The following is a 14,556-nucleotide window of genomic DNA, read 5'->3' as shown; positions in this document are numbered from 1 at the left end:
CACTAATTAGCCAGGACGCTCGCCTTGCACCGCCGCCGCCAGGTGAGGAGACGCGTAATTGGGTTTTGGCGGGGAGCTTCTCGCAGCGCCACCTTTGTCACGCGCCGGGGCCTGTGTCGTGCCGGCCGTCCCGCCTTTAATGTGCTGCCCGCCGCGTCAGCAGTCTGCCTGGGTAGCTCCCTCCATTACTTAGCGTGGAAATATGCCGCCACGGGACCTACAATTTATAGGTTACGTCAGATTTATTGCATTCTTCATCTCGCAAAAGAAAAATAATTATAAGTCTTGTCTAATTCAATATGTACTTATTTTTCGCTGGAGCTTCCTTGAGTACAAAGTCGATCCGGTCAACGGGGTGGTCATTGCGCTTGCTGGTATATCAATAAACAAACACTTACTTGACGTGGCGCAGCACCGTCAAGGAGGTCCGTCCGCGGCGCGCCACAGGGACCTGCAGATCACCAAGGGTCTTGAGAGGCTCCTCGGACGGCCCTCACACTCAGCTTTGAAATGTTTATCGGTGCGGCGGGCGGAGGGCGGCCGGCTTCCAGTGTTTGGCGAGCGCTGTCCGGCCGCTGCTTGACCCTGTGTCTCAGTTTCATTTATTATATATTCTTCTTCCCAAACATCCATTAGATCCACTATCGTCCTTTTTATGGATTAATGTAATGGTGGTATTTTTTTCCGGCCTCTAGAAACTGTGACTGTGCAATAATTTTTTATATATTTGAACCGAAATTACTCGACTATTTTCAGTATAGTCTTCTTCTGTTTCCTCCACCTTCTCTCATCTCTTTCCTTTTCCATTTGCCTTTCTTTCCATCTGTCTTTCTATAATTCTTTCTTATTATTTTTATCATCTTCTTTCTTCCTCTTCTTTTTTTTCTTCACTCATTTCTGAGCTACAAATTTTCTTTTATCTTTTGTCTCCTTTTCTTTATACACGTACTCTTCCACCTGGCTAGCGTCCTCCCTCACCTGTCATTAATTATGTAGTGTGTTACTTTTCGTGTGTCGTGTTTGTCGCAACCTTATTCCGTCTCACGATTACACCATTCCCCTCATTACTTAATTACCTTATAAGCACTTCATCAGGGAGTCATTTTCTCCGGCATTCGGCACAAGCAGCCCATTATTATCGTCGGCGCATTGCTTCACTACAACAATTTCTCGGGCGCGGCAAGCTTATAATGCGTTCGATAAAGTTTACCATTATAAACGATAAACTTCATGGAGTGTTAGTTTCGCGCTTCGGCTTTACACGCGTTGAGTTATTCATGGCTCGGTAATGATCACAGACGATTATCGCGTAGCTCATGTTGCCTTGGCCGCGCTCGCCTTGCCTTGCCTCGCCTCGCCTCGCCTCCCTTGCCTTGCCTTGCCTCCCATCATCTCCTTTGTTTTCGTTCCCCCGGTGTGTTATTTACTGCACGGGCGTCATTGCACAAGGCCCTTCGCACGCCCACCTCAAAGCCAAACACATCAGGATGAGCTGCATATTACTATCCCTGACTTCCCTGACCTCTGGATGCCTGTTACTACCCCCCCGTATCTCCAAACATCTAGCCGTGTTCTTTTCTAGACCCCCAGACACGTATCCCTGCCGCCCAGACCCCCAGAAGCCCACCCCTGCCCAGGAGCCCAGAACAAAGACCCCGCCGCATCAGGAGCACCTCAAGGAGAGACTTAATATTGGTGATAAAAGCCCGGCAGGGTCTCGGTCACCTCTTTAACGATGGTGTTGCGATGCGCGGTGGCCCGTCTCGCGCGGGTCATGCTCTGAGCTGAATTTAGTGGCCTCCCAGCACCATTAAGTACAGTCTCGGACCACGATATCGGCCAGATGAAGTCCAGTTTGCATTATTTAAAGTTTCCCGGCGTGGCGTTAGGTTGGGTTCGCCTGAGCTGGTGTGTTTTAAGGCCCGGACGGCTTATTTCGTATTCCAGGACGGGCGGGCGGGGCTGAGGGACCTCGCTTGCTCCCCGCCCTCCAATATTTAGATTCCTCCCGGCAGTCAGGTAAGCTCTTCCCCCATATTAAAAGTCTATTTGGCCCCCGACACACGCGCGTGCAGCCGCCCCTTGACCCACGCACCATCCCGGGCCGACATTGACGCACAGGGAGCGGCATACTGGTGTGCAAGCTGGCGGAACAGACGCAAAGGTCGCTCTGTGCGTGGTTTCAGGTGACAGGCATTTACACGGCGTGCACGGGTGCTGGTGTGGCCGCGTGCACCTGTCCTGACGGCTGGGACACTCGGGCTCACCTTTTGGGGTCCGTAAGAGAAGCTCAAAGAAGCGACGATGCCTATGAGTCACAAGCACGAAGAAGAACTGAGGCCCTGCTCCGCCTCTCGACGGCTCCACTGCTGCCCACCAGGGAGGTTACCCTCGAACCCAGACGAGGAGTCGGGAAAGGTGTCTGGGGCAAAGGAGTGGTATGCAGTTATCAGACGTCCCCTTTCTCGGCCATCACGCCACTTTTACTTCGGTATGCGATTAACCGACCTGCCTGCCTCCCTGGCCGCCCCTCGCTGCCCTTGTCACCGTCACGCATCTGAATCATAACTCGCGGCGTCCCGGGAGCGGCAGGGAATCACATGGAATTCGGAATAGCCAGAGCAGTTCCAGTCGTCTTTCCAGGCCGCAGAATCTTCGGTCATGGATGTCTCGAGCCAATGGACTGTGAATGACCATTTCGGAGGCACCAGGAGCCCAACCCTCGAGAGCTCACCGAGGACTGTGGGTCGTGCAGCCGGGGCCGCGAGGGCGGGAATGGCGGGCGAGGCAGGGCCGCGGCGGAGGGGTGTCCAGCAGGGCCCGGGAACGATGGTCTTTGGCTGGAATGGCGGCCAATTATCAGGAATATTTGGTGGTCATTCCTCATTTGGGAATCACCAGCCTCCCTGAATGGCGGAATTATGTCCGAGAGTAGTGGTACTCCCCCTCTGTCTTCCCTTCCTTCCGTCTGTCTTCCAGATATATTTGTGTATGACTCAAGACTGTTGTATTTCCACAACACTGAGAAGTTTTCAAAGTTTTCTATTTGTCTATCTGATTGTTCGTTTGTTTGCCTGTAGCTGTTGCTGAGTCGGCGGTCCCACAGTCTGACTTCTGGTTGTCTTCCCGTTCGTCGGTCTGTGTAATATTCCGGTGCACACCCCCGCCGACGCCTCTCAGGCCTCTCAGGCAGCGATGCACGGCCCCGCACCCACGGCAGTCTGACCCCGCCTTGCCCACCGATCTCACATCCTGCTCCCAGCCCAGCCCCTTCCCCCGCCAGCCCCTTACATGGCTAACAATCCTGACTCATCCGTGGGGCGTGACTGGCACTCTCGACATTATAAACTCGATTTCCTTACATTCCACATTCCCGTCCGCTCGTTCCTCTGCATGTCAGTTATCAAATTGCCATTGACAGAACTAACACCTTCGGTAACATAATGCAGTAAATTCCAAAACACCAACTTTAACAAACAAAATTACAGGACGCCGACAATCTGCTGTGCTTATGCGAACGCATAAATAATGTTGTAGCTCAGCACAAATGTATATGGTTGTGTGACAGCAAAAATGAAAAAAAGTTATTTGTTACATAATGGTATGTGACAGCTTTTCGTCTTGGCATCAACCTACAGCATGTTGACACAAAAAATAATAAATAAGTTACTTAAAATAAAATGTTTGGTGCACTGTTCTGGAAGAGCACTTCTATTTCTTTTTTTCTAAATCTTGGACATGAATTGCTGAACAGGGTGGTAAAAAATATTTATGGGCTCCAAATTTATTTTTCTCAACATTTCAAAAAGAACATCAGTGGTTGGCCCTTCAGAAGTTGAGTTCAATAAAAAAAAAAACATAAAACGACAGACACCTTTTGTTCCTTTGTTTGGGCGTGCGCGTGACAAGACTCCCGACGAGGCGGACACAAACAACTTTGCGCAACGCTCCCGACCATCACGTCCCGCGCGGCGCCGAGGCCCAGTGGACGTCCTCCTCGCCGGCCCGGGGATTGCCAACACCTTCACGGGCACAGCCAGACAGGAGGAGCTAATGAGTGCTTGGAAACGTGTCGTACAACATGTCCCGAGTGTGTGTGGGGGTGGGTGGGTGGGTGGATGGGTGGGTGTTTTTATGTGTGCTTTTTATGGAGGAGGATCAAACTTGTTTGAAGGGGAAAAAATAAATGCAGCCCTTCATATTCCTTCCTTGCTTCCTGTTTCTTACGTGTCTCTTCCTCTAACCTCCATTTATTATAGGCTCTGTCTTCCAGTCTTTTCCGTCCCTCTATGAAGCTTGTCCATCCACTCTCCCTCTCCACTGACATTTTTTTATCCTCCTTATTTTCTTATCAAACTTTACTCCTCCTTTACGTCCCCTTTTTCTTCCCCAGCGTAACTTCTTCCCCATCCATTATGCTGTTACTTCCCGCCGCCCACTCTTGTCTTTGCCTTTCCTTCTCTCTAACAACCCTTCCTTCTTCACTGTGTGTTTCTCTATAGCTCTTCCATCTTTCCTTCACGTTCTTCGCCGCTGTTTTTCCATTTCCCTTTCCTTCCATAGCGCTGTAATTTCCTTCCACTCACTCTTTTCCTTTCCCTCTCCTTTCTATTAACCTTTCCTTCTTAACTGTGTGCCTCTCAAGCTCTTCCTTCTTTCCTTCCCGTTCTCCGCCGCTGTCTTTCCATTTTCCTTCCCACCGCTGTCTCTCACCCCCTTCCTTTCCCGCCCTAACATCCCACGTCGCATAAAAAAGAGTACTGGAACAATTTCCCTGAGTGCCCCGCCTGCCTTTGATAGCGGGGAAAAGTGGGCCACCTCATATTTGACTATCACCTTCGTTTTTGTTGCGGCACGAAGAGGGGAAGGAGGAGGAGGAGCAGGAGGAGGAGGAGCAGGAGGAGGAGGAGCAGGAGGAGGAGGAGGAGAAGAGGAGGAGGAGGGTGGAGGTGATGGTGGCGGTAATGTTGGTGGTGGTGCTGGTATTTGATTATCCTGTTTCGTTGGTACACAAAGACGACAGTTAAATTTCACGAGTTTTTGGTACAAGTATAAACAGTGAGAGTGCATGAGTTGTGTGTTAGTATGTGTGTATAAGTGTAATTGTATATGAAACTTCGGCACCCACTTCCCTAACGACATCATTAGTAGGTATAAGTAACAACACACGAGATTGATAATTTTACTCTACTGGCAGATATGTTGAAGTATGTTTATCTAAAGGGTCAATATCCAAGTCGAGCGGAAATCCTAGAAATCAGCTCGGGACTCTACACCTGATCAAGACTGTCAAGGTAGGGGACGGCAAGCAGGTCCGAGGTGAGCTTACTGAATGGAGGATATGTCAAGTATTCATATGTGGGGAAAGGATAATGTATGATGCCATTTAAGAAAGTATTCCTGTAAGGTTGAGAACGGGAAGGACTGCGTCGTGTTTACTGGTAAAGTCACCGAGTCTCAAGATCATAAAGAAACAGAAGCTCCTCTCTGCCGCCCAGAATGTAGATATGCTAAGCGTTATGCAGATGCGATACGAAATGCTTGGCGTTCCGGCTGGGTGGGCCATCCAGCAAATGATAAGAAGCAGACGACGGAGTCACAATCATCAGCGTACGAAACGATTACGGGGAGGAACATGATTGAAAATAGAATCTATGGAGATGAGGAATGTCCATCAATTAGACTATTAATAATAATTGGAGGGGTCAAATTATGTTATCCTGAAAAGGCGTAACAACTCTATGCACATGTAACGAATCTAGAGGTGGTAAGGTTATAAAATAAAAATAATGATGGAGTGTCGTGACGACAGTCTTCGTCTAATGAAGGACGTTCGTGACGACTTTCGGCTCAGAAATATTAGTTAACACGTTGTCGGGATGATGGCTGGATACTGATTGCCGACAAGTTAGCAGCATATCCCAAGACTAAATACGTATTTTTCGACGGCGACCGTCGGCCAACTGGTCGGCCAAACAGTTCAGACAGTTTTGCCGAGAGTCGGCAACCGTCTGCAAGACGTCAAGACCATCTGCGACCGTCGGCCAATCGGTCGGAGGAGTCGTGGTTATCGTAGATATGGCGCCATTTGAAAAATGACCGTTGAGCCATCTTGAGACTGACAGGCCAGCACCATGCACGTGTGCCGCAGCAGACCAACGCGCAACGCCCCGTCATCATGACAGTCTTGTGCCACACAATCCGGGAATACAGTTGGCATTACCGCGGACTTTGTTGCTGCACAGGCCAATTAGCGACTACCATTCACCACCATTGAACGAGTAATTTGAAACGGTGCGAGCTAATTGGCTGGCGGATGCGGTGGCCAGGGACGAGGCGACGCGGCGACGTCCGTCCCGCCGCCGCCGGCTGCGACTCGCCTCCCACGGGCGCGCGGCCCAAATGAACAGGTGAGGTACGTGCGGATCACTGGTTAGTCATGTATGAATATCTTGCACTGTAAACATGCCACCGCGGGGCCGGCCAACAGCGAGGCCGCGGCGTAAATCTGTCATGGCCGCGTGTTTGGTAAGACGCCGCCGTCCTTTAGTTCCGGTTCGGTGGCCGGCACGGACGAGGGTCGACTAAACGACGAAGATTTTTTGTCCTAATTCATGAGTTATGGAGTTAGCTCGGCGTGCGCTTGATGGTATCGCGGGCTAGACTAAGTCTTGCGTGCCCGGAGCATCCTGGCCGGAGCCTACCGGGAGGCGAGAGGCCTCGACACGCGGTAATGAGACGTGCCTGCCGTCCGCCGTGTCCCGGGGCGTCAGATGTTTCGCTCAGTACATAGGTGGTAATCCCGCACAGACGATCAGGAAGCCGGTGAGGGTGTTAGAAACAACATAACGCCTCGGCGGCGGGGCTTGTGGTGCCTGGCCACGGGAGTGTCTGGAGGCTGCCGCAGCGCCAGAAGCCAACACCTCGGGAGGACGACTTGCACACAGCGGGAGAGAACTGCTGCCTGTGTTGTGGTTCACCGGCCACAGACTCCTATGACCTCATGTATAATTATTAGGAAGCGAGAAAAGGTTCAAGAAAAGTTGGGTGTTATGAAATAGGAGGTTGCCTATGTAACAAAAGAAAGAAACAGAGAGAGAGAGAGAGAGAGAGAGAGAGAGAGAGAGAGAGAGAGAGAGAGAGAGAGAGAGAGAGAGAGAGAGAGAGAAGAGGAGAGATTTGACCCAGACAGAAACACAGGCAACAAACGGAGACAAAGAGACAGATAGCCAGACGTGCAGACAGGACGGAGGGCAGCACGGTGGCAGGGACGCAGGCCTCAGCAGGAGGGAGGTGGCGCCTGGACCTCGTCAAACTGCCGCTAGATGGTGTCCTGCCCTCCCGCATGCCTTAGCCTGGCCGCCTGGCCGCCCTGCAGCTCTCACGCCCTTCGAGAATGCTAAGCAACGCCCCTCAGCAAGGCAAAGAAGAGTTATGTGAAGGCGCGGCGGCGGTGATGGGAGGCAATGCAGGGGAAGCGATAGGTCGATGGAGGACGGGACGAGAAGCTAAATGGACTCAAGGCAGGAAGTCAGTGGTAGAGGTTAGGGGCTTTAAGTTCGGCTCTGATCTTGACGAAATGTGATGTGTACGTTGAACTTTCTGGGGTCATTTATGGAAGAAAAAAATGAGTGAGTCAGATTGTGTTCAGTTGACGTTCATGGACGGTTCACGGTAATTCTCTCTCTCTCTCTCTCTCTCTCTCTCTCTCTCTCTCTCTCTCTCTCTCTCTCTCTCTCTCTCTCTCTCTCTCTCTCTCTCTCTCTCTCTGTGTTTGTTTGTTTGTGTGTGTGTGTGTGTGTGTGTGTGTGTGTGTGTGTGTGTGTGTGTGTGTGTGTGTGTGTGTGTGTGTGTGTGTGTGTGGAGGGTCGGTGTACAGGGAGGCTGAGTGTCTCGTGGCATAACGAGTTAAAAGCCGTTCGACCTGTCATTTAAGAGCTCGTTAGCCGTCCATACCAGGCAGATGGAGCTTCCGGGACCCTGCGAGCCGTACTGGTGAGGGAAAGGTGGGGTGGGGGGGGGGTATGTGGGTGTGGGTGTGGGTGCATGTGTGTGTATATGTGTGTATATATACCTATGTGTGTACCGGTGCTCGGGGTCCCTGTTTTCGTGGGTCTGCGCCGCCCTTGACTTCGGCGTTAGGGAAATACATAAATCCGCCGCGACCGCCATACTTCATCACCTGATCCCGACTTCACAAGAGGCCGCTGATGGTCCGCTGATAAGGTGCACCAATTAGTGATGTCCCTGGCCGCCCTCATATCCCCGACCCCTCCCTCCATGCCCCCGCCCCCTCCCTCCATGCCCCTTCCCCCTTCCCTCCACCTTTACACCCCATCACCCCCGCCCCTTCCCACACTGCCCCTTCCCCCATCCCTCCACCTTTACACCCCATCACCCCCGCCCCATCCCCCATCCCTCCACCTTTACACCCCATCACCATCGCCCCATCCCTTCTCCACCTGCTCCACTCACCCCTCCCTTCCCTAACCCTTCACCTCCATCGCTCCATGTCCCCCACACTACTCCATCATCCCATCCCCTTCTCCACCCCCTCCCCATCCACCCTCTCCCTCCACCCTTCTGCACCCATGCCCTCCAACAGCACGGACTTCCCCCACCCACCCAATATCTCTCTCTCTCTCTCTCTCTCTCTCTCTCTCTCTCTCTCTCTCTCTCTCTCTCTCTCTCTCTCTCTCTCTCTCTCTCTCTCTCTCTCTCTCTCTCTCTCTCTCTCTCTCTCTCTCTCTCTCTCTCTCTTCGTCAATGTGCCCTTCCCACCCTTTCGTCCCCGCAACTCCCCCTCCCACCAATTCATCCCCCCCCTCCCCCATCCCTCCCCCGCCAGTGCCTCCCTCAACACCCCCGCCACTTTTTCACCCAAACCCTTTGCTATTCCATTACTCGCATTTCGTTCACTCTCCCTCCCCCCTTCCGCTTTCTCCCCCTTCCCACTTCCCTCCTTCCTCCCTCCCTGACCCCCCCTTCACTCTCGTGGGCGTCAATCAACGCCCGTTTCCCGCTTTACTAATAAACAAATATATTTTTATTGATTCTCTCTCTCTCTCTCTCTCTCTCTCTCTCTCTCTCTCTCTCTCTCTCTCTCTCTCTCTCTCTCTCTCTCTCTCTCTCTCTCTCTCTCTCTCTCTCTCTCTCACATCATCGTCATCGTCGTCACCTCCACCATCATCACAAGCGTGGTTCTGTAATGCCTGGTAGAGGGATTGATGCATAAACACGATCCTTTTATCACACACTCATTTAAGAATACACTTGCACGGCAGTGAGCAAGATGGCAATGGCTCGTTCCATTTTACGGTGATCAATCCCCCATGCCTGACGCAAACGGAGGGGTGCGAATTAGACTAGAGAATATTAATAATTTGGTTCATGTAGCAAAATAGCTTTATTATAAATACTGAATAAAATCAATATTATGCATAGAAAGTAATGAAATAATCTGGCGTTCTTTGTGCAGATGTAAAAATTGTACTTATATTTTTATTAGTTAATATTAAATTAAGGAATTATATATTTATATCTTGCTTGCATGTAAAACGTTCAGCATTTTTACCGAATGATATTTTCACGATAGTTCAATAATGTCTCTAGACTTGAAAGGCATTAATGGCGGTCAGCCTCGACTTGTGCGGGGGCCGGAATGATTTTTCTTTTTCATTTAAATGATCCTTTTTCTTGCTGCTTGACGTCAGCTGCCCCTCGTCTCCGGTGCTCCCCTCGGCCGAAGTCATGACCGAGGGTCGGGTTAACAGGCAGCACGGGGGTGATCGATCATCAGTCCCTCGCAGACAGTCGAAACTGTCAGGCCTCGTCGGGATGTGAACCCCGCACCCCACGTTCACCCCTCTCGTGTGCTGACCACTGGCTCGCTAACAGAAGATACGTAAAGGCAGTAGAGAAAAAGAAGACAGGGACAAGCTCTTAGTCTTACGCTGGTCATTTCTACAAAAAAATAAGCATGAGGTCGTTTGCCAGAATGTCACTGACGAGTAATGAAAATGCGAAAAAATACTGTAATTAACTTTTCACCATTAATCAAGGTGTCGCTGCGATATAAAAAGTAATTGAAAATATATTAAAATCATACTCACAGCCTCCAGATCCCAAATAGCCCAATGGTGTCCCTGCCATAAACTATCACTCGAACATTAAATAAACCTTCACTAACGTCACTATTACCAATACTTGAAATTGACACATCGGCTACTGAGGCTTCAATTAACATTTAGTTCTACTCATAGTAATTTACATCACTGAGGAAAATTCTGCCTCTCCGTTTGCTGGGTTTAAAAAGGCTGCCTTATTTCTAAATTGAACACGGCGCTGCGTGGGCACCTGGCCCCTCGTTCCTGCGTCGTATCAGGCAGGGAAAAAATTCAATGCGATATTTCCGTGGCACGAATACATCGGCAATGCGAACAGGTGCGGACTAAATGAACGTGTGTGTGTGTGTGTGTGTGTGTGTGTGTGTGTGTGTGTGTGTGTGTGTGTGTGTGTATTAACAGGTGATATTTTTCGAAAAGGGCGGATGAATTTTCATATACTTCGAGTGATGATGCTGGTGGAGGTGATGCTGGTGGTGGTGGTGATGAGGGTGGAGGTAGCGGCGATGGATGACTGTGAAGGTGACAGTAACGATGCTGGTGACTATTACGATAATGAATAAAGAGGATGCTGTCATAATATAAATACTTTTACTACTAATAATAATAATTACAAAAAATATATAAACAGTAAAGCAAGGATGCAAAAAAGAATCGTAAGAGATCCATGTATTTATTTTTCCTTAACAACGGATCAGGTGAGGGAAGGGACACGCAGAGCCATGCAGTGACAGTGGCGGCGTAGCGGTGTTCCGGTGAGAGGCGGGGACGCGGAGCACAGAACACCCTTATACTTTTCTCAGTTTGACGTCACAGGCCCCGGAGCAGCAGCCTCGGATACCTTCCTGCCGAGGCTGCAACAAACGAAGCGAGATGCAAGGAGACGCGACACAATATCAGACTCGTGCAGCCACGCCACAGATACAGTTAATTAAGGACTGCAGCGACGACCCTCCTGCCCCCGCCCTCCCTGCCTGCCCCCCAGTTCTCTATACGCGGGGAATGTTGACGAGAAAACCGACAAGCTGCCTTAAAGGGGTGGGTGCATGTCCCCGTGTACCTGAACACATTCTTCCCTGGCTCAGGTGGGCAGGCATGGCTCCTCGGTGTTGCTGCTGCTCGGCGCCCGCCTGTCACCGGCCAGACCACGAAGGGTGTTCAAGCGGCCCTGGGTACTGTAGGGTTTGTTTCTTTTTTTCTACGACATTCAAACGGTTCTGGGAAATAACGAACGAGGAATATTACTGTTCGGTGTATTTTATTATAACAACAACAACAACAACAACAACAACAACAATAACAATAATAATAATAATAATAATAATAATAATAATAATAATAATAATAATAACAATAATAATAATAATAATAATAATAATAATAATAATAATAATAATAATAATAATGAAATAATAATAATAATAATAATGATAATAATAATAATAATAATAATAATAATAATAATAATAATAATAATAATAATAATAATAATAATAATAATAATAATATTAATAATAAAAATAATAATAATAATAATAATAATAATAATAATAATAATAATAATAATAATAATAATAATAATAATAATAATAATAATAATAATAATAATAATAATAATAATAATAATAACAATAATAATAATAATAATAATAATAATAATAATAATAATAATAATAATAATAATAATAATAATAATAATAATAATAATAATAATATTAATAATAATAATAATAATAATAATAATAATTATTGTCATCATAATAATAATAATAATAATAATTATTTATTAATAATTACAGTATTATTATCTGTATTATAATTGTTGTTATAATTATTATTGTCATTAGAATCATTAGTATCATTACTATTAGTATTAGTATTATTGTGTATATTATTATTATTATTAATTATTAATATTACTATTATAATTATTGTAATATTACTGTAGTAGTAGTAGTAGTAGTAGTAGTAGTAGTAGTAGTAGTAGTTAGTAGTAGTAGTAGTAGTAATGGCAGTAGTAGAAGTAGTAGAGTATTGTAATGTAGTAGTAGTAGTATTAGTAGTAGTAGTAGTAGTAGTAGTAGTAGTAGTAGTAGTAGTAGTAGTAGTAGTAGTAGTAGTAGTAGTAGTAGTATTAGTAGTAGTAGTAGTAGTAGTAGTAGTAGTAGTAGTAGTAGTAGTAGTAGTAGTAGTAGTAGTAGTAGTGTAGTAATAGTAATAGTCATCATTAATATAATCATCCTAATAAATATTATTATTGTTATTATTATCATTATTATTATTATTATTATTATTATTATTATTATTATTATTATTATTATTATTATTATTATTATTATCACTATTATTATTAATATTATTAATAATATTTATATTAGCTTCATTTTCATCATTAGAATAACATAATAATTATAGCAACGACAACTACAAGATAATGATGGTAATGATAATAATAATCAGAATAATAATAAGGGAAACGATAGTGATAATAGCAATAATAATAATAATAATAATAATAATAATAATAATAATAATAATAATAATAATAATAATAATAATAATAATAATAATAATAACAATAATAATAATAATGCAAGAGTTATCATATTAGTGTCTTTCCTCTCCCTCCAGCAAGACATCCCACAACATAACACAATTAAACAAATAAACAATAACAGACAAAAAGCCACATTCTATCCTTACGGCAGTCGGGCATCTTGACGAAAATTTTGATCCCCTTCAACACACACACACACACACACACACACACACACACACACACACACACACACACACACACACACACACACACACACATACCAGGAGATAGAAAAAAAATATAGGCATGATCAAAAACCTCCGGCCCCAGCACGGCTCGAGGCGGACAGAAGGAAAAGGTCTGGCCAACCCTCAGTCGAAAAACAACGCCCTACAAGGACTCAGTCTCCGGCAAGTTTGAAGAAAGGGAAAGTTAGGCACTACAAGGCACGGCAGGTAAGCAGAAAACGGTAGTGCCTCTGCCCCCACCCACCCTCGTCTCTCTCTCTCTCTCTCTCTCTCTCTCTCTCTCTCTCTCTCTCTCTCTCTCTCTCTCTCTCTCTCTCTCTCTCTCTCTCTCTCTCTCCAGGTGTACAATTGTAGGAAAATATTAGAATATGACATTTTTTTCAGGATTTGGAATGTATAATATTTTTTTTCCGGACGACATTTGTAATTTATTTTATTTTTTCTGTCATGCTAAGGTTGCATCGTGGTTTGCGTCATATATAGCAATACCGTCCATTTCTTTCTAATTACGTGCCTCAGTTGCCATCATCCCTGTACATATTAATTTTCTTGGACTTATTTGAGCTTGAAAGTCTTCCGTTTATGGATGCAAGCGCCAAAAATACTCTTTCTCCTCTCTCCCCTGCAATGGTAAGCTCTGAAACACGTCGAGCTTTCCATTCCCTCCCGTGCTACGCTTCGTCCAATCAGAATATAAGCATCAGGTCAACCCCGAGACCGAAATATCTTTGACGTTTTTCCTTCACTGAAACTCGCCGCTCCCTCTCTCCTCGTGGAATTGAGAAGAAAATATAAATTTATACTCTAGTGCACAATTAGGTGATTTTACTACACACGCAGATTATCATTTTCCTGCGAGCTTCATAAAGAAGTTATTACGCTGTTTCTTTATTAATTATCGGAGGGGAGGAAGGAAAGAGAACGGGTGTGAGGGAGTGATCTAAGGAAACAGGAGGAGGAGGAGGGAATGGCGTGAAGCAAGGAAGAGGAGAAAATAATCTAAAGGGGGAATGAAGAGCGATAGAAAAAGAGGTAAACGGAAAAAAATATGGAAAATAGGTGCCAGGTATTGAACAAGAAAACATGAGGAAGCTAAATGGGATCGGAAGAAACAGGAAATAGAAAGAGGAATGATGGTGTACGGCAGAGTGAAGGGAAAAGGAAAAAAAATATAGAAAGCAGAGTGAACTGTGCGTGCAAGGCAGGGGATGTGAAGGAGGTAGAGTTTAAAGGAGAGAACGTTATAAGCAGGGTAAAGGGGAAGAGAGATAATAAATAAAGTAGGGTGAAGGGTAAGACAAGGGAGGTGAGACGAACAAGGGGTATGGGAAAGTGGGCAAAAGCTATAAGGCAGGGTAAGAAGGGAAAGGATAGAGGTGAGGAAAAAAAAGGAAGAGGTCTGAAAGGGAAGGAGAAGGGTGTAAGGGAGGGGAGAAAATATAGAGCTACAATTTTTTTATCACGTACATATTGATATTTTTGTCTCTTTGTATCTACGAGTTGATATATCTATTTACCTTTGTGTGTGTATGTGTGTGTGTGTGTGTGTGTGTGTGTGTGTGTTCACGTTAAGCCTGGTCTCTCGCCACAGCAATACAAACAACACTCGATACTCTCCTCCATACATCCATTAACACACACACAC

This window comes from Eriocheir sinensis, chromosome 12, assembly GCF_024679095.1.
Source record: "Eriocheir sinensis breed Jianghai 21 chromosome 12, ASM2467909v1, whole genome shotgun sequence".
NCBI lineage: Eukaryota > Metazoa > Arthropoda > Malacostraca > Decapoda > Varunidae > Eriocheir > Eriocheir sinensis.
The sequence above is the reverse complement of the archived record's forward strand: the minus strand, read 5'-3'. Positions refer to the sequence as shown.